This window comes from Lycorma delicatula, chromosome 13 (genome assembly GCF_047948215.1).
Source record: "Lycorma delicatula isolate Av1 chromosome 13, ASM4794821v1, whole genome shotgun sequence".
Classification (NCBI taxonomy): domain Eukaryota; kingdom Metazoa; phylum Arthropoda; class Insecta; order Hemiptera; family Fulgoridae; genus Lycorma; species Lycorma delicatula.
The window spans coordinates 10,506,874-10,530,795 of record NC_134467.1 but is presented as its reverse complement, the minus strand read 5'-3'; the positions used below and the strand labels follow the sequence as shown (position 1 = coordinate 10,530,795).

At 34.2% G+C, this 23,922-nt stretch overlaps 1 protein-coding gene across 5 annotated transcripts in view; it reads left to right on the top strand.

Moving 5' to 3' along the window:
- LOC142333753 (putative polypeptide N-acetylgalactosaminyltransferase 9) overlaps positions 1 to 23,922 on the top strand; it is a 436,298-nt gene that overhangs the window by 220,287 nt on the left and 192,089 nt on the right. The window contains exon 1 of one of the 5 annotated variants that reach the window (XM_075381226.1): positions 2,055 to 2,137. The exons of the other annotated variants lie outside the window; for them this stretch is intronic. The gene's annotated coding sequence lies outside the window, so the exon portion shown is untranslated. Of the gene's footprint in view, positions 1 to 2,054; positions 2,138 to 23,922 lie in introns of those variants that run through there. 5 annotated transcript variants of the gene reach the window in all.

The window sequence follows — 23,922 nt, the reverse complement described above, 5'->3', positions numbered from 1 at the left end:
TTCTTCTTCTCTGAAAAAACAATTAATGGAGTCCCGTATCATGACATGTTAACCGATTATTGCTTTCCTCAGCCGGATGAATTCGAAAACATCAATCGACTTCATTTCCAAGAAGACGGTGCTCCCCCGCACTTCAATGCATCGGTCACGGACGCTTTGAACGAAAAATTTGTAGATCGATGAATAGGCCGACAAGGACCCGTATCTGGCCTCCAAGGAGTCCAGACCTGACAACTTGCGATTTTTTCTTGCGGGGGTACATCAACAGTGTTGTTTATACGCAAAAAGTTCGCGACCTAAACCGCTTAAAAAGCAGGATTAATGAAGCGATGAAAACCGTTAACGATGAAATGTTAACTAATGTTAGGAGAGAAGTTGAGTATCGTTTGGAGCGACTAAGGGCGCACATATTGAAATTTATTAATTATGTAAAAAAAGTTTGAGACGACAAATTTGAAAAATAAAACACATAAACTATAATTAATTAATTCTGTTTTAATTTAAACCATGTTCAAAACCGCACCATTCTTTTATGATAACCCTTTACTACGATAAAATTTCTCTACCGTATCCCCAAAAAATAAATCTTAGGTAACTTTTTTCGGTTGTACATTTTTTTTTAGTTTCTTCGATTTATCATAGTAAACGTAGAAAAATGAATAAAACAATTCCTGGAAAATCATTTTGTGGATAGTGAAGAAGAAAAATTTAAAGCAATGTAAATCTTTTTTGATTTTTTTAAAAATGTATAATTATTATTTTTCCACTATAAGATAAATCATCATTGCCTGGAAAGTATAAGAACTTTCTTGTCAACATTAATATATATATATATGTCTGTATGTGAAGTAGATATTAAACCAACAAAAAGTCGATTTACGCTCATAACATTAATTAAAATAAACAATTGTTTTTTTCTTCAAATACCGAACTTTCATGTCAATACTAGAAATTTATATCAACAATTTTAAATCCCTTCCTGTTTAAATACATAATATGAAGGGAAAATAAAGCTGCAAAGATTTAATTAAAGGAAAAGTAACGTTTGAATACGATAGCTGGATTAGGGAAATGTTTAAATTATCCACACGTATACATTTATTTATGTTGATAAACAACTCTCTGTAGAATTTTAATATTTAAATAATCTTTTAAATAAAACTTTTCCACTTTATTAAATATTTTTATTGACCAAGTATTTTAAAAAAGGAAAGAAAAATCCCATAATCGACTTAGTGAAAAATACACGCCTAATTTTTATTTATTTCTGATGATTTAGTAAATACAGGGCGTACATATATATATAGATATATAGATATATATATATATATATATATATATATATATATATAATGTGTAATAAGCACTTATTAAAACTGCAATAACTAACGAGAATAAAATACATACACATTAAAAGAAAAATACATGATGTGGGATAACTGGTCTGGACACCATATGACTTCCTTGAACGCCTATTAAATTACATTAAATAAATAAATAGAAATACAAGTATAAAATATAAATAAAAATAATCTACCCTTTGAAATTAAACTAAATAATCTGTAAATTAATTGACAACGGACTGCTTCTAGCGGGAGAAAGCCGCTGTGCGCAGCCGCCTGGTCGACCACCAATGGTCCTCTCTGCGCCAAATAGCAGCTAAAATAAAAATGTGACCGCATGCAACAAAAACACCCACGCACCATTTTTTTTTTTTTATGAGAAAGATTTATTACTTCATCAACTAAACAGGACTATACCCTATTAAAAAAAATTCTAATCTTCTTTTTTTTTCTTGTAGAAAAAAATGCAAAGGCTTATTGGGATTCGAACCCAGAAATTTTAAGATGAAAGGCGTTACCATTATTTCCGATGTACTCATTTTCAACAGTTATTAATTAATTAGGAAGTTTGTTAAATTTGAAATTTTATCCAACTTCAAAAGAAAATTCATTAAAATTGTTGATATTTTTTTTGTTTTTTGTTTTATGTACTGTGTGATATTTTGTTACTATTTGTGATGTTTTCTTTTGTTTGTTATTTAGGTAAGAAAATGGCAAGAAATTTTATCATCGATACAACTAAATGTACAACTTAAATCAGATTACGGAAACCCCAACTGTATTCATGTATTTAAGTATGTATTTTATTTTTTATGTATTGTATAATAAAAATAGTATAAAAACGAGGGAGGGAGGTTTCTCAATTTTTATGGAAAATTATTTTATGAATCCTAATTAGATTACGATACCGATGAGTCTTTTTTCATTCTCTTTCCTGTTTAACCTCTGGGAATTACCGTTCAGGTATTACTTCAGAGAGATTACTTCATGGGAGGAGTCACGAAACAATGGGCGGGAGCGGACAGGTTCGTGAGTGAGCGACTAGGGGGTCCCTCGTACATGTGGGGGTCCCTCGTACATGTGGGGGTCCCTCGTACATGTGGGGGTCGCCTTGACGTGAAGAGGCCGCGAACACTCCGCTCCCGTATCTGTTGGCGTCCACAGATATTGTGTGACTTTCTTCTCTGTGTGTAGTATATAGTTACATAGTTACTTGATGTACGGTGATGTTTCTTGTTTGCTGTTGTTTTACTGAAGTGTTTCTGTTGATATTGCACTATGACGTATGAATGTGTAGATGGGCGTGTAACCCCCTTCCAGAAGGAATGCTTTGTTAGCGGTTCCAGGAAGGGTGGCGGTTTGGTCGGTAGTGCGCAGGTTTACATACGCATATTAATAACATCGTGCGGCACCTGTTAGCGAGCCCGACACTGCTTAAGCGTCCGTAAATGGGATTCCCCACTTTAACAGAAGTGGATTCCCTACTTTAACAAAAAAAATAAAAAGTATTACTTCAGAGGATGATACGTATGAATGTAGTCTTGTTCGGTCTCAGTTCGACCATTCCTGAGATTTGTGGTTAATTGAAACCACCAACCACCAAAAATACGGTATCCACGATCTAGTATTCAAATCCATTTAAAAGTAACTGCTTTTACTCGGACTTGAACGCTTCAACTCTCGACTTCCAATCAGCTGTTTTGGGAAGGCGTGTTCACTACTAGACATTACCTGTGAAACGAAGACGGTGCTGATTTTGAATTCTCTTGTCAAATTTTTTATAAAAAAATATTGGCGTTTTAAAATTGTATTAGTTAGCGTCCTTCTAAGGAAAGAAGAAACTTCGGATTGAATAGTAAAATCTCTATTGTCATGCTTAATTTTAAGTTAAGTTTGCTTATCTAAAAATAAAAAAATAGGAAATTTTATTATATTTATTGCGTGATGCATACAGGACTTCACAAATTTAAAAGCATATAAAAGTTTATTGAGATAATTAACAGATTCGGTTGAGATCTCATTTCATAGAAAAATACATCTTGTTTGTCTCCGGACGTTCACTGTGGTTCGATATGCAATTCTTTTACAATGGGACGCACGAAGTCGATTTCATTTCAGATTGTAACCAGAAAGTCAGACGTTACCTCTGCTGCTGCGGCGTTAATTCGAAATGTAGCTCAAGAAGATCGGCAGGTAAAGGCGGTAGTACAAAAATATAATGTTTAATGAAACCCCACAAGAAAAAATCTAACCGGGTCAAAACTGGGAAGCGAGGTGGCTATGCAATTGCAAATCTTCGTTAATGAAAATTTCTGAAAAAAGAAAAAAAAAATTATTTTGTTGTTTGTATTATGTTGCAACCAATTATATATATATATTTTTTTTTTTTTTTTTTGTCTTCAGTCATTTGACTGGTTTGATGCAGCTCTCCAAGATTCCCTATCTAGTGCTAGTCGTTTCATTTCAGTATACCCTCTACATCCTACATCCCCAACAATTTGTTTTACATACTCCAAACGTGGCCTGCCTACACAATTTTTCCCTTCTACCTGTCCTTCCAATATTAAAGCGACTATTCCAGGATGCCTTAGTATGTGGCCTATAAGTCTGTCTCTTCTTTTAACTATATTTTTCCAAATGCTTCTTTCTTCATCTATTTGCCGCAATACCTCTTCATTTGTCGCTTTATCCACCCATCTGATTTTTAACATTCTCCTATAGCACCACATTTCAAAAGCTTCTATTCTTTTCTTCTCAGATATTCCGATTGTCCAAGTTTCACTTCCATATAAAGCGACACTCCAAACATACACTTTCAAAAATCTTTTCCTGACATTTAAATTAATTTTTGATGTAAACAAATTATATTTCTTACTGAAGGCTCGTTTAGCTTGTGCTATTCGGCATTTTATATCGCTCCTGCTTCGTCCATCTTTAGTAATTTTACTTCCCAAATAACAAAATTCTTGTACCTCCGTAATCTTTTCTCCTCCTATTTTCACATTCATCTTTGTTATTTCTACTACATTTCATTACTTTTGTTTTGTTCTTGTTTATTTTCATGCGATAGTTCTTGCGTAGGACTTCATCTATGCCGTTCATTGTTTCTTCTAAATCCTTTTTACTCTCGGCTAGAATTACTATATCATCAGCAAATCGTAGCGTCTTTATCTTTTCACCTTGTACTGTTACTACGAATCTAAATTGTTCTTTCACATCATTAACTGCTAGTTCCATGTAAAGATTAAAAAGTAACGGAGATAGGGAACATCCTTGTCGGACTCACTTTCTTATTAGGGCTTCTTTCTTATGTTCTTCAATTGTTATTGTTGCTGTTTGGTTCCTGTACATGTTAGCAATTGTTCTTCTATCTCTGTATTTGAACCCTAATTTTTTTAAAACGCTGAACATTATATTCCAATCTACGTTATCGAAAGCCTTTTCTAGGTCTATAAACGCCAAGTATGTCGGTTTGTTTTTCTTTAATCTTCCTTCTACTATTAATCTGAGGCCTAAAATTGCTTCCCTTGTCCCTATACTTTTCCTGAAACCAAATTGGTCTAACACTTCTTCCACTCTCCTCTCAATTCTTCTGTATAAAATTCTAGTTAAGATTTTTGATGCATGACTAGTTAAACTACATATATATATATATATTTTTTTTTTTTTTTTTTTTTGTTTAGTGGAAGGGAAGCGTTTTTTCTTATAGGCTAAGTAATCTCCTCCCCATTTAATATAATCTTGTTGCCATAGATACGAATATAATATTAATTAACTAATATTCTCTATATATCTTTTACCGTTTATCTTTTTTTTTTATTCTGTAAAGCTTTTCAACATTATTCTTTGGTAATTTGTTTTTTACATTTTTAAGTCTAAATCATATCTTTATTTTAAATCTCTTTTCATGATTTTATTTAAGATTCTTTTTAATGCTTTGCTTTTCCTTTATTAAACGATGAGAATAAAACAAAATATTTTTTGGGCTTCTTTTCTATTTTATATTCGGTGAATTGCTTGTTTGAGCGGTAATACATAAACGGCGCAGCTGTTGTCTTTTACGTTTATGATTACATTATTTTTTTGCCGTTCCACAAGATGAGTTGATGTATAAGGGTTTATTTTACTTAACCACTTTATTTCCATCTTTTATTCTGTTTTACCTAATATTGTTCAAGATATAAAACTATAGGGTTTTTTCCTTTGTATTTTTATTAAACCGAATTACTCGAGGCTTTCTTCTATTTATTTTAAATATGAAAGCCTTTGTTCTTTTCTTTATTATCACTGGGTGGGAGAAACACCATTTCATCGGGATGGCGATACACCAGGAAATTTGATTGGTTTCTGTCATTAATGGTCCACGAATTATTAAAAAAACGAAATGTTATCGGATAAAATGTTGCAGGACAAATATAAAGTGATGTTACGGGTTTCTATAAATTATTGTATTATAAAGTGTATTTTAAGATAGTTTAAAAATTAAAAGTATGTTAGTTAAAATGGTGCTAGTAAAATACATCGCTTTATTTTACACCCTTTCTTGACGTTGCCTATTAGACAAAAATTTAAACTGAATTTCAAAAACAAAATGTAAATAATGAACCGCGAATTGAAATTGAATTGAAAACGAATTGAAATTTTAGATGAATTTGTTTAAAAATATTTTTAAAATCTGATATTTAAAAAGAGGTAACATTTTTATTTACGAGAAAACGATGAAGGCAATGCAAAGGAAGAAGATGAAATATTTGTGTAGACTATGGTTCGGTTTAAACATGTCAAATCTACATATTTACGTTATTTAATAAGCCTTATAAGCGAAAATATTTATATTTTTTTGTATATTTTTCTTTGAAAACTTTTGAAAAAGCATCCCTTTTGGCATGCCGGAAGGCAGAGGTAGATTTTACCGGTGCTGAGTTGGGGATAAAAAATATTTCCACCTTAAAGTTAAGAAAACCTTCAACATTTACCCAATACAACAACGGTAGCATGTTTATCATACGATAAGCCCCATCTTCTTACAATTCCAGCAACATTTTGGTCATCCCTTGCAAAAATCCTTGTCTAAAAGAATGACAAATTTTCAAAACCATAACACCTGTGCAACCACGCTCGGGAAGCGAACGAAATTTATCCCGTTACAAAGTGCGCGTCCTAGAGTTTGCAATTCGAGTGCTGAAACGTCTGCTAACCTCGATCGTAAACAACATGACATCTAAGCAACAGAAGGTGTTTTTTCTTCTACAAAAGACAGACTTCGTAATTACGTATGCGGTACAATTCAAGATCTATCCAGCTTCAGCCAACATTCGTCGCTGAATGTTTATGTAAGGGGAAAAGTCCAGTGCGTGAAAGCACTTCAGAGGGAATTTTCAACGAAATGAAGAGGCTTTTCAGCGAAGCCTGAAAAAGTCCACTCGTCGTAATAGCCGAGAACTTCGATCCCTCGTATGAATGTTTGATTTGCATTAAAACTATGCTTGCATTTTAGGATGTACCGTATAAACCGATTAATTTTTTTCGTGTAAGCGGCAAAAGAAAACTTAAAAATTCCGTGATTTATTCTTATTCGATATAGAAAGCGATAAGTTTTTATCGCGATTAAGGTTTTAGTAATGAATTTATATTTAATTTATGCGATAAAGTTTCACGTACGATTTTCGCATATGGTTATTTAAGAATATGCACGAGATCGTTCAGCGGGCGATATTCACCAATCGTGGATTCCTTTACAAAGATGTATGTCCCTTTCTTTTTTGAAGGAAATATAGAAACAGGTTATTCTTATCTCGAGGTATTGTAGAGCTGGCCTTTTCCATAAGTAAATGCAGACTCTGAAGATTTAATTCTGCAGTTAGGTGGGGCCCCTCCATAACGGAACGATTCAGTTCATCAGATTCTAAATAAAAACATCGCCTCGACGTTGGATAAGGCGTACGGAATCCCAACAATCGGCCCTATTACACCCTTGGGCCCCGAGATACCCAGTCATTACACGATGTGAATTTTTGTCGTAGGTTTATATTTCCCCATTATTTGCTGATTTTGATGACCTGAAAAACAGGATCATAGGTGCTTTTATAAAACACGTGAGTCTATGAACGATGCCCGTGCCAACTGTCTACAGGGATTCTCAAGCCAGGTGGGATGTATCCACGAAAGGGAGATGGACGCATCGTTTGATCGCGCGCATTGAGCCGTGGGCCGGGAGGAATTTTGGCGAACTGGGATTCTGGCCGAGACAATTCCTGACCGGCCATGGGGTCTTTCGTTCGTACCTGTGTGGACGAAGAATAGCTGAAAGATCCCTTCTGCCCCTATTGTCGGGAGTTAGACACCCCGGAACGCCCCGACTGTACTGCCGTAACTGGGCTTTTCGAGGTGGGAACCGTCGTTGGAGCGATGTTACTCAGTTCGGTGGACTTCGACATTGTGACGGGGTTTGTGTCGGGAATACTGCAAATGAAATATCTGGAAGCGAGGGGGTGAGGGACAGCTCTTTACGGAGCTCCCGTTCGCCCGTGCTTGCACGGGTGGAGCCGTGATGATGAAGTGCGGGGACTTCATCACCACCTCGGAGTCTCGGCGAGGCCGTCACTCCGGGGGTGTCCCCGTTAGAGTTGAAGCACAAAGGACCGAATACCGGTTGCTGGGTGATGGAGGCCGGGAACGGCATAGCCGGACCTGGCGTTTCCCTCGTCTGGCGAGTAGAGGCAAAGGCATATCCTGGAACCGTGTTCATGCTTAATTGGGGGTCTGGTTCCGGGAGGCAGAGGAAAAAAAAGACTGTCTGCAATGCCTTTTTGGAATTCATCATTTTGATGTTATCCGTGCAAAATATGGAGGCATATAGAACATTTATAACTCGCAAGTGAAATTTTAAACAGGTTTTAACGATATGTAATTTGTATTTAATTGTAAAATGTTTTTATTTCGAAACAAATTTGTTTGAAATCGCGCCGTTCTTTTTGATACATCTATGTATTGTATAGTGCGTATTAACAATAATATCCCTGCTATAAATAATTTTTTCACGCTTCGAGATACATCGAACGAATATAATTTTACGAGTGAAAATTTCTAGGATAGATCGGGTTAAGATAAATTAATAATTTTTTTTTTGCGAATGAAAAACACATCGTGTCCTTTTGGATATCCTGTTCGTAGTCTTCTGATACGCGGTACAGTGGCGTTATTTGAATTCTAGATGAATCATCTTTGCTGGAGACTTAAATTCAATAAGTCCTTTAAAAATAACAATTTAAAAACAAGGATATATTTATTTTATTCCCAAACGATTTTCCTTTTAAATTATGTAATTTTGTTTTTATGATAAAATACATTTTTTTATTAACCTTGCTTGATTTACGGTCGTGTGGAACGTGATGATTAATTATTATTATATTATTTATACGATAAACAAGTGTAAGTAAGGTACGTCACGGATGAATAAATATTTTTATTCGTAAAAAAGATGATTAAATAATTTCGCACCTATACACGGATGTGCAGCAACTCTCGTAATTAGCCGGCACCATATCTTACTAACACCTCATCGGATAATTAATTACATAAAGCGTGATTTAATATGGTTGTATTTTCTTCTTTACAAAACTTATGTAGAATTAAAAATTATTTTTGAATATGTTTGATTTTTATTTAAATAATTTTAAATTTACGTATTTTCTTATTCACCATAGCAAAGAAAACATTTTTTTTTTTTAATCGCTGCTTCAGAAACGGACTGATTTTCAGAGTACGTGCTGCATACATTCGATTGACGAGTAGAGCCTGCAAATAAACATCAATAGTTCATTCAATGGGGTGAAAAAAACGTCGATTTTTGAAGATAATTAGTACAGTTTAGGGAACTACATGGGATTGGAGATTAGGGTAAGTATAGCATGTTTTTATGCGACTGGACAAACTGGAGGCTGCTCAAAGGAGGTTTTTCACTGTTGTAGGCCAAGGTAAACTTCTTACGCGAAAAATTTATGAATAAAAGTTGTAGGCATTTGCCTACAAGTTTTACGGATTTGAATACTAGATCGTGGATACCGGTGTTCTTTGGTAATTCGGTTTCAATTAACCACACATCTCGGAATGTAAAAGAAAATTTTTCAGAGCGCTAGGACAAACGGTTTTGAGATATTTGCGATTTTCTTTCGAAAATTCGCTTCCGATTGAAAAGCACTAAATTTTCCCTAACCTTCAATCGAGATATCGCATGTATATTTATACGATATATTAATAATACAGGGTTATCATAAAAGAATGGTGCGGTTTCAGTAATTCATAGGAAGATTGTAGGGAAATTTCTAGATGTTATATCGGTATTCCTGAAACCCTCCAACACAAAAGTTTGTTATCAGCAGTTGTAACCAAAACGTCGGTTCTTGTACTGTTGTTGTGGTGAGTTTAACGAGTTACTATGTTCTCGGATAAAGACAAAGCACAGTGTGTTTTATTGATGGCCGAATTAAAATCCGTAACGTGAATTCGGAAGAGATACGCCGCACAAAAATAACATAACGCATCGGTTGAAACGATTCGAAGAAACCGGATCCGTTAAGAAATAGAAATCAACCGGCAGACCGAGTGTACCGGACGAAACGTTTGAACTAATTAGACGATCGGCAATTAGAAGTCCCCTGGGAAGTCCATACCCCGTCGAAGCGTCGAATTAGATATTCCATAATCGACAGTTCACAAAGTTTTACGTAAACAACTGAAATTACACGCTTATAAAATCCAGATACTGCAAGAATTGAAACCCGATGACGGTGTAAAACGTTACGATTTCGCTGTTGAAATATCGGACAGAATAAGTGAAACCGAATCGTTTTTAGACGATATAATTTTTACAGACGAAGCTACATTCCACGTGAACGGATGCGTTAACAGACACGATTCAGGAATACGGGGCTCTGAAAACCCACACGCAATTATTGAGAAACAACGCGATTCGCCTAAAGTTAATGTTTGGTGTGGTGCGATGAAAAATCGTGTAATAGGGCAAAAATCGTGTATCTCGACATGTTAACCGATTATTACTTTTCTCAGCCGGATGAACTCGAAAACATTCATCGACTTCATTTCCAACAAGACGGTGCTCCCCTGCACTTCAATGTATCAGTCACGGACGCTTTGAACGAAAAATTTGGAGATCGATGAATGATAGGCCGGCAAGGACCCGTACTTTGGCCTCCAAGGAGTCCAGACCTGACACCTTGCGATTTTTTCTTATGAGGGTACATCAAAAGCGTTGTTTATACGCAAAAAATTCGCGACCTAAACCGCTTAAAAAACAGGATTAATGAAGCGATGACTACCACCATTAACGAATAACTAATGTTTGGAGAAAAGTTGAGTATCGTTTGGACATTTGTCGAGCGACTAAGAGCGCACATATTGAAATTTATTAATTATGTAAAAAAAATGTTTGAGACGACAAATTTGAAAAATAAAAAAACAAACTGTCAGTAATTCTGTTTTAATTTAAACCATGTTCAAAACCGCACCGTTCTTTTACTATAACCCTGCATAACAAGTATACACCTGACCACTACGTGACATGTACTAACGAATCGGGATTTTTCGCTAGTGATCGGTACATTCCGGGGCTAAGCTAAGGAGAACATACACACAGACACACATACAAATGCCGTTAAGTAGGGTAGGATAATTTTAGGACGTCCTGGTTTCGGTCGTGATTCCGATCCGGCGTGGCTTTTTTAATACGCTACAAATGTCCATTCTCATAAAGCAAAATTACCTAAACGTTGGTGCCTGTCAACTCACAAAAAAGATACATTTTAAGAAAATAACAGTTACAACTAAAATCGACTTACAAACAATTTTTTAAAATATCCTTAACAAAGTGGATGCAGGACCCTACCTCGACGAACATTGTTTTTGATGGCTTCCCGTATTTCATCAGGGTTATTTTCTTATATTTCGCATAACTCAAAAACGATTAGCCGTAGAGTGCTGAAATTTTGGATTTAGGACTGTTGTAACATTTAGTCGTTCTCTCTTTTGATTGCAATCGACTGGACCAAAAAAATGCAAAAATCATAAAATCAAAAGAATTTGGATTTTGTACTTTTTCTTAACCGCAGTAATAAGCTTTCATTGACAGCGTTTCAAGGGTATACCATAAATGGTACTTATTTTCATCGGTTCCAGTTACAGTCAAATAAAATTTTAATTAATGAATTATTTGTATCTTACAAGGAGAAGGCACATCGGTTCGAATTCGACTAAATTTAAGTATTGGTTTATTATTAATTATTAACCTCTGATTGTAGAAAAGTTTTACGATAAATAATAATTCAATAATAACAATAAAAAAAAAAGAAAAAATGAGTTAGTGAAATAAATTTTTATGTGCTTTTAAAAATGTGTACGTTTAATTTAATAGGCGTAAAAGGAAATCATATAGTGTCACATCAGATTTTTTTTTAATTAAAAATTCCACTCCGAGTAAATTGTTAACGTCGTCCAGAATCAAATGACAAAAATTTTTAATCTACTGGAAGAGTCTAGGAAATAAATTTTGTGTCTTTTGTAGATTAGTAGGACAGAAATTATTTTTTTTAAGTATTTGCCTTACTTTGCTTTGCGGTTCCTTATTTGAAACCTTTTTATATTTTTTTTTTAACAATAAAGTAGTATATTCTTCCAATCGTGACGTGATGATACCGTAATCACAAAAAAAAAATTATTTATAGTCGTGCTTTAATGTAATTATATATTCTATTTATTATTATCGAATTGTAAATTGCAGAACTTTAAAAAAGTATACGTGTATATATATATTTGAATCTATTAAATAAGTATTATGTAAAATAAGTTATATTTAAGTTATTTATAGTTACCTACTTTTTTAAACGTTTTACTGATTATTTTGTGTTATTCGTGTTTTACATCCCCTCTATTATGACAGATAGTCGGCAGTATGTTGTATAATTATTTCCAAGGTCATTGCCGCTAAATGGTCTTTAAACAAATGTTATTGAAATGTTCTCTTTAATTCCTTTTAAATTTTAAATGTCCCTCGATTATACTTATTTGTGGATCCTGACATTTAAGTTATTATTAATCAATAAAAAAGTTAATTTTATGTTATGTAAACTTTGTAATTATGTTTGTTGTAATAAGTGTTACTATTATTTTTAGTAATAATAATAATAATAATACTAATTTAATATTTAATGGAAGAAACGGTTAAGCTGGAGGTCATAAGGTCAAGACAGGTCGCAATAGCAAAGCCACTTATGATCACTGATTCTGGTTTTTAGTATAAAAATGTTTTCTTATCCCCACTAACTTCTCGTATTAAAACATTGTCCAGCCGTACGTTAGTATTATATTGGTCGATTGACGTTACTTGTTTACAGACTTCTCTCTTATACTACACACACTACTCGTTAACTTGACATGCTGTTCGCCTTCAATATATATACTTTCGTCTATTATTTTTAGTATTTATTTATTTAGTGATGTTTTATGTTAATAGTTTGATGAGATTTTTGCGTTATGTCTAGTTAGCCTTGACGTTTATACCTTTAATAATAATTTTATTTTATTTTTAAAAAAAATTTAAATGATTAGAACACAGTTCACTGTTTGCGTAACACTGAATGAATAGTACCTCTCTCTTTCTCCCTGTCTGTCTATCTACGCGCGCGTGTGTGTATCACACACACGAGTCTAGAGGTCGAGAGTATCCCCGACGGTAAGACACATAAATGGGGATCAAGAGCCTTCGGGCAGAAGTAAAGTTGCAAAATATCACTTTTTCCGTATATCTCGAGAAATATGGTCCAGTGAAAAAGACTTTACAACAAATTTTGTTTGTCTTTCTAAGATCTACAAATTTTTCCTTCAGCACTTCTTTGTAGAATTAATATTTTTTGTAAAAAATTAGAAAAATTCTAGTTTTTTTACTAAAAATTTAAAATTAATATTTTTTTTTTGTCTTCTATGATTTGACTGGTTTGATACAGCTCTCCAAGATTCCCTATCTAGTGCTAGTCGTTTCATTTCAGTATATACCCTCTACATCCTACATCCCTAACAATTTGTTTTACGTATTCCAAACGTGGCCTGCCTACACAATTTTTTCCTTCTACCTGTCCTTCCAATATTAAAGCGACTATTCCGGGATGCCTTAATAAGTGGCCTATAAGTCTGTCTCTTCTTTTATGTATATTTTTCCAAATGCTTCTTTCTTCATCGGTTTGCCCCAACACCTCCTCATTTGTCACTTTATCCACCCGTTTGATTTTTAACATTCTCCTATAGCTCTACATTTCAAAATCTTCTAATCTTTTCTTGTCAGTTACTCTGATCGTCCAAGTTTCACTTCCATATAAGGCTACGCTCCGAACATATATTTTCAAAAATCTTTTCCTGACGTTTAAATAATATTATATTATAGGTTTATTACTATTGACGTTTAGTACTATTGTGAGGTTTATTAATATTATACAATAATAATATTATTATGTTTGATTTTGTAATTCAGAATTGTACGGAAAAAACTGATTTTTTCCAACTTACCCCCGTTTGGGGGTTTTTGGTTCCCAGTTACTTGTCTATCCGTCGGGATTTATGATATTCACGGTGCGTTCCCCTTCATATTTCCATTATATTTTGTCCATTTACAAGACTGGTAAAAAAATCATACCGTGGTCTCCGACTATGACCCACCGGGTTGGTCTAGTGGTGAACGCGTCTTCGCAAATCAGCTGATTTCGAAGTCGAGAATTCTAAAGTTCAAATCCTAATAAAGGCAGGTTCCTTTTATCCGGATTTGAATACTAGATCGTGGATACCGGTGTTCTTTGGTGGTTGGGTTTCAATTAATCACACGTCTCAAAAGCGGTCGAACTGAGACTGTGCAAGACTACACTTCTTCATTTACACTCATACCTATCATCCTCATTCATTCTCTGAAGTAATATCTGAACGGTAATTCCCGGAGGCTAAACAGGAAAAAGAAAGAAAAGGAAATTTTTTCTGTAGACAGAAACTCAAAACATCTCTGATTCGCTCATCATAGTCGTCACTTTTCTACGTTAACGGTCTTCCAGAGCGTGGACCGTCAGCAACTGATTCCCGGCCAGGGAATAAAATTATTGAGTTACAGTCTGTTCTGTACAATTCACCGGGTTGGTCTAGTGGTGAACGCGTCTTCCCAAATCAGCTGATTTCAAAGTCCAGCGTTTAAGTCCTAATAAACTCAGTAATTTTCGCACGGATTTGAATACAAGATCGTGGATACCGGTGTTCTTTGGTGGTTGCGTTTCAATTAACCACACATGTCAGGAATGGTCGAACTGAGAATATACAAGACTACACTTCTTACACTGATACATATCATCCTCATTCATCCTCTGAAGTAATACGTGACCGTGATTGCCGGAGGCTTAACAGGAAAAAAAAGTCTCCGACTGTAGTGCAGGTATGTAGATTTTAACTGTATTATTACAGTTTACGTACCGTCCTCATAAATGCTATTTAATGATGTGTTCAGAATTAAAAAATCTTTCAAATTCATAAACTTTTCTTTACGGTTTTAATCTAGTTTCTTTTAGGTTTAATTTTTTTTTGAAAATCCTTTACATTCCCTTATATCGATGTCTCACGAAGGAAAGGAAAAATTTTCACATGTACAACAATAAAAATAAAGAAAAATATTCATATAAAAATTAGCCCGGATACGTTTCTTTTTTTTTAGTTTATAGCCTGTAAATTTCACCCAAATTTGTTCTCCAAGGTTAGAATTAAACCTATATATATTAAAAATAGCTAGCTAATCAAACAATTTTAAATTCTGTAAACAGTGAAGGAGTATTTTTTTCAAAAAATTATTGTAATTGTAAGTTTGTAATACTTTTTTTTGCTGGATTACATAGGAAGCTCCATGGCGAGGCTGCGAGGGAGAGATAGCACTGTCGCTCCCGCAGTTCCAACCTTAGAGTGCTGGTGGAAGGTACGTTTTCTTTACTCCATGTTCATACGGAACGTTCTTGTTCGTTCTCTTTTCTAGTTTAGTCGGTGGAAGGAATATGAAAGCGGTTTAGTTGATTTTTCATTAGGGATCACAAGATGGCGGTGTTCAAAAACCCGCCGGAAGGGCGAAAGAGAAGGTAATTAGTAAAAACTAATTACGTATTTTTTTCCGTGTATGTAGAAATTTAAATTAAGCACCGTTGGACTGTAGTGTTTTTAAGTGGACATTTTATTAAGTTATTATCTAATAATAGTAATAAATATTATCTATATTGAGATTTTATTATTCGGTTAAACCGAATAAGTAAATTGTGCTTAAACCGTGTACCGTATTCTTCAATGTGATAAAATGTAGAATTAGATTATTATCCTACCCACCGGGTCGGTCTAGTGGTTAACGCGTCTTCCCAAATCAGCTGATTTGGAAGTAGAGAGTTACAGCGTTCAAGTCCTAGTAAAGCCAGCTATTTTTACACCGACTTGAATACTAGATCGTGGATACCGGTGTTCTTTGGCGGTCGGGTTTCAATTAACCGCACATCTCAGGAACGGTCGAACTGAGAATGTACAAGACTACACTCATACATATCATCCTCATTCATCCTCTGAAGAATTATCTAAACGGTAGTTACCGGAGGCTAAACAGGAAAAAGAAAGAAAGAAAGAAAGATTATTATCCTGCTTGCTGTTTTATTTCAGAGAACTTTTAAGTATGGCCTTGAAAGGGGGCAGAAAAAAACTTTTCTCGAACAACACCCCCACTAATTTTAGTTGAGCCGCCATTGTCTGCCATTCCAGTCCGTTGCACGAACAGAAGAGGAAATGAAATCGGCAAGCATTGTTAGGTACATTTTTTCAGTTACAGTGCCTTCAAAACGGAAAAGACCGATGGGTTTCCTAGTAGACAAACCGCGCCAGGCAAATTCACAGCCTTTTCAATAGTAATTTAGGAATTATATTCAGCCCGGTAAACACAATTATGCCTATGACATTCCATTAAGTTTGTATTCTGCTTCATCCGACCAAAGAATGCTACTTATATAGCTCGGTTCACGTGTAATCATCTCCCGAACCCGTTCACAAAATTATCCCCTGCGATGCGGGTCATCTTAACTTAGGTGTGGCACCAGCCTTGGAATGTACACACGCAACTTGCTTTTATTCAGAATTCGTCGCATACTACTAACACTTGCACCACCTTTCTCGTGACCCTAGCCTTACAGATTTTTAATGATGAACGCTGAAAAATTTCCAGCATCCTCTTTCATGATTCATTTTTTGTAGCCGTGCGAGGTTCCTTTGATCGGCCTTTCTGCATATCACTCACTGTTACGTGAACCTCGAATTTGTCTCGTAAATGTGTAAATGTCACCGTGTTGAACATTTACTTTAAATATTTGAAACGTATAGTTTGACCAGAACTATCAAATTGGACTGTAGCCTTACTTTTCCCAGAAATTTAACCTTGTAGATTGGAAAATAAATTTTCTATGACAGTTCAAAGTGTGTATATATTTTTTTGAAATATTTTTTTATACAATTACTTGAAAATGTTATACTCGAAATAAAATTAAACTCTGATCCAAATAATATTTAAATTTATTATGTTTTTCCTCTTACGATACGTTTAGAAATCAAAGTGGAAAAATTTCTCTCTTTTAATTTGATTGAGTATTGTGAAGTTGTTTGTCACTTACATATATATATATATATATATATATATATATATATATATATATATATATATATATATATATATATATATTAAATTCGACGTAAGTTTTCTATTCAGATAAATCAGCTTTTATCTGAAAAAGCAATTATTGTTATTATTACTATTATTATCTGTCCACAGTAGAGTCTAATCGATTTTATTGCTATTGTTGTATTTGACAAGAATAATTTTTACATCAACTTGTAAAATTGACACTTAAAAGTGTGTTATTATTGTGAGAATATTATATTATTCTTTATGTATAGTTTATTATTATTATTATTATTATTTGATATAATAATTCGTATATCTTCCCTCATAATATAGAATATATACAGGGTGTTTCTAAAATGGTGGGTCGGCTATATCTTTTTTAGATTCTACTTGTAAAACTAAACACAAAATATCCTCAGGAAAAAAAGCAATTTCTTCGTTCTTCCCCTGTCCGCCATTTTGTTATTTTTAAGTTCGGCTAGAGGAATTAATTAATATTTGATAAGCATCCTGGTAATAAAGTTTTAAAACTAGCCGTAAATCGGGACATAAATACCATCGCAAATTACAAAATGGCGGCCATGTTTATTTTTCAATCCGTTTATCAATTCTTTATGTATAGTTTATTATTATTATTATTATTTGATATAATAATTCTTATATCTTCCCTCATAATGTAGAATATATACAGGGTGTTTCTAAAATGGTGGGTTGGCTATATCTTTTTTAGATTCTACTTGTAAAACTAAACACAAAATATCCTTAGGAAAAAAAGCAATTTCTTCGTTCTTCCCCTGTCCGCCATTTTGTTATTTTTAAGTTCGGCTAAACAAACGCATTAATATTTGATAAGCGTCCTCGTAATAAAGTTTTAAAACTACCCGTAAATCGGGACATAAATACCATCGCAAATTACAAAATGGCGGCCATGTTTATTTTTCAATCCGTTTATAAAAATTTATTTAATTTGATAAAATATTAAACCTTTTATTTTGAACGTAATAGTCGAGTGACGGCAGAAAATTGACACAATTTTGTAATTTTGTGTCATAATTATTAGGTCTATTATTATGAGGAAATTATTACTTAATTTAATACTAATTTACAACAATACTAGAACATTAACGATAAATAAAAGCAATTAAGGATAAGTTAGTTATTATCCGCAACGAAATAATATTTATTGATAGCATGAACGTAAACATTGCACAGGATAATACCTAATAGATAACAAATTTCTAATAAAGTTGTTTTAAAGTATTTGAAACAATTAGGAATTAGATGTTGTTTATTATAATAATCTTCAGCACATAAAGACCGGTAAAAAAAGATCAGCTAACAAAGATCCACGAATTTGTGACAAAATTGTTACCCGGAAACCGATTACAGGATATTTTGAAGTACGTTTCGAAGATGAAAAAGTATATGTTTTAAACTCGCAAGCTAGGTATCGTTTAAACCATTCATTCTCAAACCGGTTCGTTCGCCCAATGCCCGCATTGAAATTCAAAACTTTTCTAGGCCCCCAAAATTTGTAAAAGTACCATCTGTTAAAAGTAATACGAGGGTAAGTCAATTATTATCCGCAATGTAGTTATAAATTTTATCGCAATATAAATAGGAAACTTACACGTATATATATAGTCCCCTTGCATTTCAACGCACTTGGTCCATCGATGTACAAAATTCCTGATGCGCTCGTAAAACAATGTTTTCGGTCGTGCTGCCAGCCAGGAATACACCGCTTCTTTCACCTTTTCGTCCGAGGTAAATCGACGGCCCCTTAATGCCTCTTTGAGTGGATCAAACAAGCGGTAGTCAGAAAGGGGAAGATGAGGACTATACGAAGGACGAGCCGCTACTTCAAAGTCGAGTTTCTGGAGCGTTTCTGCAGTGCGGGCAGCAGTTTGTGGACGGTCATTGTCGTGCAACAACACAGTACCTTTCGACAGCGGTCCTCGGCGTTTGCTTCGAATCGCAGGCTTCTGCTTGGCAGTAAGCATCTCACTGTAACGCCCACTGTTTATTGTCGCGCCACTTTCAATAGATTGAGATTACGTTCCTCTCCGATATTCAACTTAACTATGGTGAAATCGAATTTGGAGATCATTTTCAGTATTTTAAATTAAATCTTCTACAAAGGAAAGGTCTGTTTATTTTTTCGGTATGTTCTCTTACGGATATCGATAAGAGTAGATTTAAAGGTGTGATGGTGTACGACGGGGGTCAATCAACGCAGCTGCTGCTACTTTTACTGTTTCTGTGTTACACGAATGGCTGCACCAGAGATTACTTGATTAAAAAAATGTGATAAAACACCACATGACTTCCTTGTACTCATTAAATTACATATAAACATTTGGTTGTCGCACTTCATTTAAACTTATTTGATTTGAAAGTGAAGTACGATCCTCCAAGTTTATAATAAAGTGGATAGTAGTTACACAATTAATTTTTATTATCTTCAAATATTTTTACAATTATTAATTCAACAATCTTACATGAAATATTAGGATAGAGCAAAAGTCCCTTTATTACTCGTATTATTAGATCGGTATTATTCGTATCTTCGTGAGTCGTTGATTAACAAAAGTTTCAGATTTCTGGTGTGTCGTTAAAATAAAACTTAATAATAATTAAACTTTTCCGTTTAGGGAATTCGTGTATACCGGTTAAAAATATTAATTTCGACCTTACGGTATAAAATATTCAGTTTTTATTATTCGATTATTTGATTATAAATCAAAAATGACAAAGAAACATCATACAGGAAAAAGAAAGATAACATAAAGAAATATATCTCAAAAAAACGACAAGGATATGAAGGGCAATATGAAGGGCAAGAAAATGTTAGGAACAAGAGAAGATTAAAAAGATTAAAAGAGGATGATGAAAACAAAAGGGAAAATTTGAAAACTAGAGTACGCGTACAGAAAATTAAGATCAGTAGAATTTTATGAAACCGAAGAGCGATTAAATGATCGGCAACAAAAAATAAATAAACGAAATGACGATCGACTTCGACTTGTGGAGACTATTATCCGACAATATCAGAGGTGTAATGAACTTAAAGATAAGAATTTTTTGTTATTTATTAAAGATCGGGCGTGTATACCTCAGTGTATATGTTATTTTTGTGAGAGTTTATATTTCAGTCACTCTGTAGTTAATTTTAACGTAGATAAAATTAAACAGAAATTCCAGAATAGTTAAATAGAAATTCAGGAATAGAAAATCCAAAAATAATAAGATTCTAAATTATAATTTTCAATTAATATTAAATAATCAGGTGTTTCACAAACTCCATTACATATACACTATGTAATAATGCCTATTAAATTATATGTACACATTTTTAAAAGTACATAAGTTCTCAGTATTTTTGCTATTATTATTGAATAATTATTTATTGTAAAACTTTTTTTACAATCGCCGATTAATAATTATTAATAAGACGATATATTTAATTTAAAAAAAAAATGAAAAGGAGATGAACTCTGATGTGCCCTTCCCCTTGTAAGATCCAAATATTTCATTAATTAAATTTTTTTTTTTTTTTTTTTTGTCTTCAGTCATTTGACTGATTTGATGCAGCTCTCCAAGATTCCCTATCTAGTGCTAGTCGTTTCATTTCAGTATACCCTCTACATCCTACATCCCTAACAATTTGTTTTACATATTCCAAACGTGGCCTGCCTACACAATTTTTCCCTTCTACCTGTCCTTCCAATATTAAAGCGACTATTCCAGGATGCCTTAGTATGTGGCCTATAAGTCTGTCTCTGCTTTTAACTATATTTTTCCAAACGCTTCTTTCTTCATCTATTTGCCGCAATACCTCTTCATTTGTCACTTTATCCGCCCGTCTGATTTTTAACATTCTCCTATAGCACCGCATTTCAAAAGCTTGTATCTTTTCTTCTCAGATACTCCGATTGTCCAAGTTTCACTTTCATATAAAGCGACACTCCAAACATACACTTTCAAAAATCTTTTCCTGACGTTTAAATTCATTTTTGATGTAAACAAATTATATTTCTTACTGAAGGCTCGTTTAGCTTGTGCTATTCGGCATTTTATATCGCTTCTGCTTCGTCCATCTTTAGTAATTTTACTTCCCAAATAACAAAATTCTTCTACCTCCGTAATCTTTTCTCCTCCTATTTTCACATTCAGTGGTCCATCTTTGTTATTTCTACTACATTTCATTACTTTTGTTTTGTTCTTGTTTATTTTCATGCGATAGTTTTTGCGTAGGACTTCATCTATGCCGTTCATTGTTTCTTCTAAATCCTTTTTACTCTCGGCTAGAATTACTATATCATCGGCAAATCGTAGCATCTTTATCTTTTCACCTTGTACTGTTACTCCGAATCTAAATCGTTCTTTAACATCATTAACTGCTAGTTCCATGTAAAGATTAAAAAGTAACGGCGATAGAGAACATCCTTGTCGGACTCCCTTTCTTATTAGGGCTTCTTTCTTATGTTCTTCAATTGTTATTGTTGCTGTTTGGTTCCTGTACATGTTAGCGATTGTTCTTCTATCTCTGTATTTGAACCCTAATTTTTTTAAAATGCTGAACATTTTATTCCAGTCTGAAAGCAATGGAAAACTACAGCTGCTTTTTTTCCAAGAAAATGTGGCTCTCTGCATTAAGATTTTATGTGGCTATAACTCTAGAACCGATGAAAATAAGTACCGGTTATGAAATATCGTTGAAAAGCTCTCGATGAGGGCTTATTACTCCGATTAAGAAAAAGTAAAAAACCTAATTTGTTTTGGATTTTGGGCTTTTTGGGACGCTTTTGATCCAGTCGATTGTAATCAAAGGGGAGGTGAACTACTAGATGTTACAACAGTTCTAAATCCAAAATTTCAACATCCTACGTACGGTTAATCGTTTTTCTGTTATGCGAGATATATACGTACAGACGTCACGCCGAAACTAATCAAAATGGATATTTCCATTGATATCTGCAAACCGAAATTTTTCGCGATCACAATACTTCATTTTTACTTCGTACAACGAAGTAATAAACAAAATGTTGACAAAAAACCACGTCTTTTCCACAAACAATAAAAACGTTCGAAAAAGTTTGGAAAATCGATGAAATCTAAGTTTAAATATTCATAAATGACGTATTGTTACATAAATTTACATAAAGTTTCGTAAAAAAATCTGTTTTCATTAATTTGTTTACAGAGTTATTTTCATGTGTTTCACATTTATTTCCTAAAACTATTGAAAAATTAATTTTTTTTTTAAAAATCACCTGTGTCGTTTTAAAGTACATGTTTTATCTCACAAATAACAATTAAAATATTTGAAAAAATTACTGGTTTTGAGCGTTAGCCAAGGTACCAGTAACACGCTTTTTCTAAAAAAATTCAATTTTCAAATGCGGATAAATAAACAATTAAATAAGATATAGATATATCTTATGGAACAAGAAGGTGTAGTAGGCTCAAAAACAGAATGCTATGTTGACTTTTTTTCATTTTTTAGTAGTTTTTTTAATCGGTTTGAAAGTACCCGGGAGGTTGTATGTGTAAAATTTCCTCAGCTATTTATCAGTTCTTTTTATTTTTACATGCGGATTAAAAATACAGCCCTATTAGCGGAACATTACAAAACCGTGGTTAAATCGGTAATTACTTACGCAAGCGAGACTTTATTTAGATTAAATCAGAAAAATAGGACCGAAGCTTTGCTTAAAGTTGAACGCAGGATTCTTAAACAAAAAATATAAACATGAAAATCAGTACAGATTATTGCGTAATAAATTTCTGTACGAAACTCGGAATCCTTAATCGATACTATGAAAAAGAAGCGAATTTCTTTCTGTGTACACTCGTTAAGATTACCGCGGGATAGAATTGCTAAGAGAATTATCTATCGATTTTGGTCTTTAAAAAATCCGCCATTATGGATCAAAGAAATTAAAAAAGACACGCGAGAATTAAATTTGACTTAATAAAAAAAAAATTTCGAACAGTTGCCCATTTCCCGCCTGCGGAAGAGGCTTTGGGGCCTCGCGATGGAGGCATGGCAGCATGAATGGCACACCACGTCTAAGGGAAGATCTCTGTATAGATTTATACTGGATCTGGGGGGATTGTATGCCTCAAGTTCATTTTTAAGGGCGGCGGGTGCCCAAGTGCTCACCAACCACGTGAATTTGATGCAATATCTGTTCAGGTTTCGCCTAGCGGCTGATGAGTTGTGCGTCTGTGGGGAGGTCCAGTCGAACGAACACCTAATGTTCGACTGCCCTGCTCTTGGGGGGGCCAGAGACCGGGCCACCCTGGAACTTAGAGGTCAGGGGGAAAACTGGCCGCTCATAAACGGCGAGTCAATGTGGCGTGAGCCGCATTGTCAGACCGTGTGAGAGTTCCTCGATGAGGTTGCGATGTTCAACCGTCATCGGTAGTTTAAGTTTAATTTTAATGGGGAATTATTGATTCCTGTAGCGTGTCGGTGAAAACCTTCCTGAAAATAATGGCTGCCATCAGCCGATAAGCTCCAAGCGCTTTAATGGTGGACAGGCACTAGCTGGCAAACAGCGACCGAGGCGTGGCGGTTTAAATTGCCGTCTTTTTTATTAAAGTAACTTTTTGTTTTTAATTGTAACAAGGGGTGCGCCTCCCCGATTTAGTTTTAATGTGACAAGTGAGCGGTAGGGACACATAGGCGGGTGCTGTACGGCGCCCAGCTTAACCGCTCACGCAAGATAGGAGCTCACTAGGAGCATTTAGGATAACGAGGTCGCTAATCTGTTTAGAGGCACAGTAGCCGTTTTTTGGCACGGTACATTTGGTCTATGCTCTAGGGCGACCGAA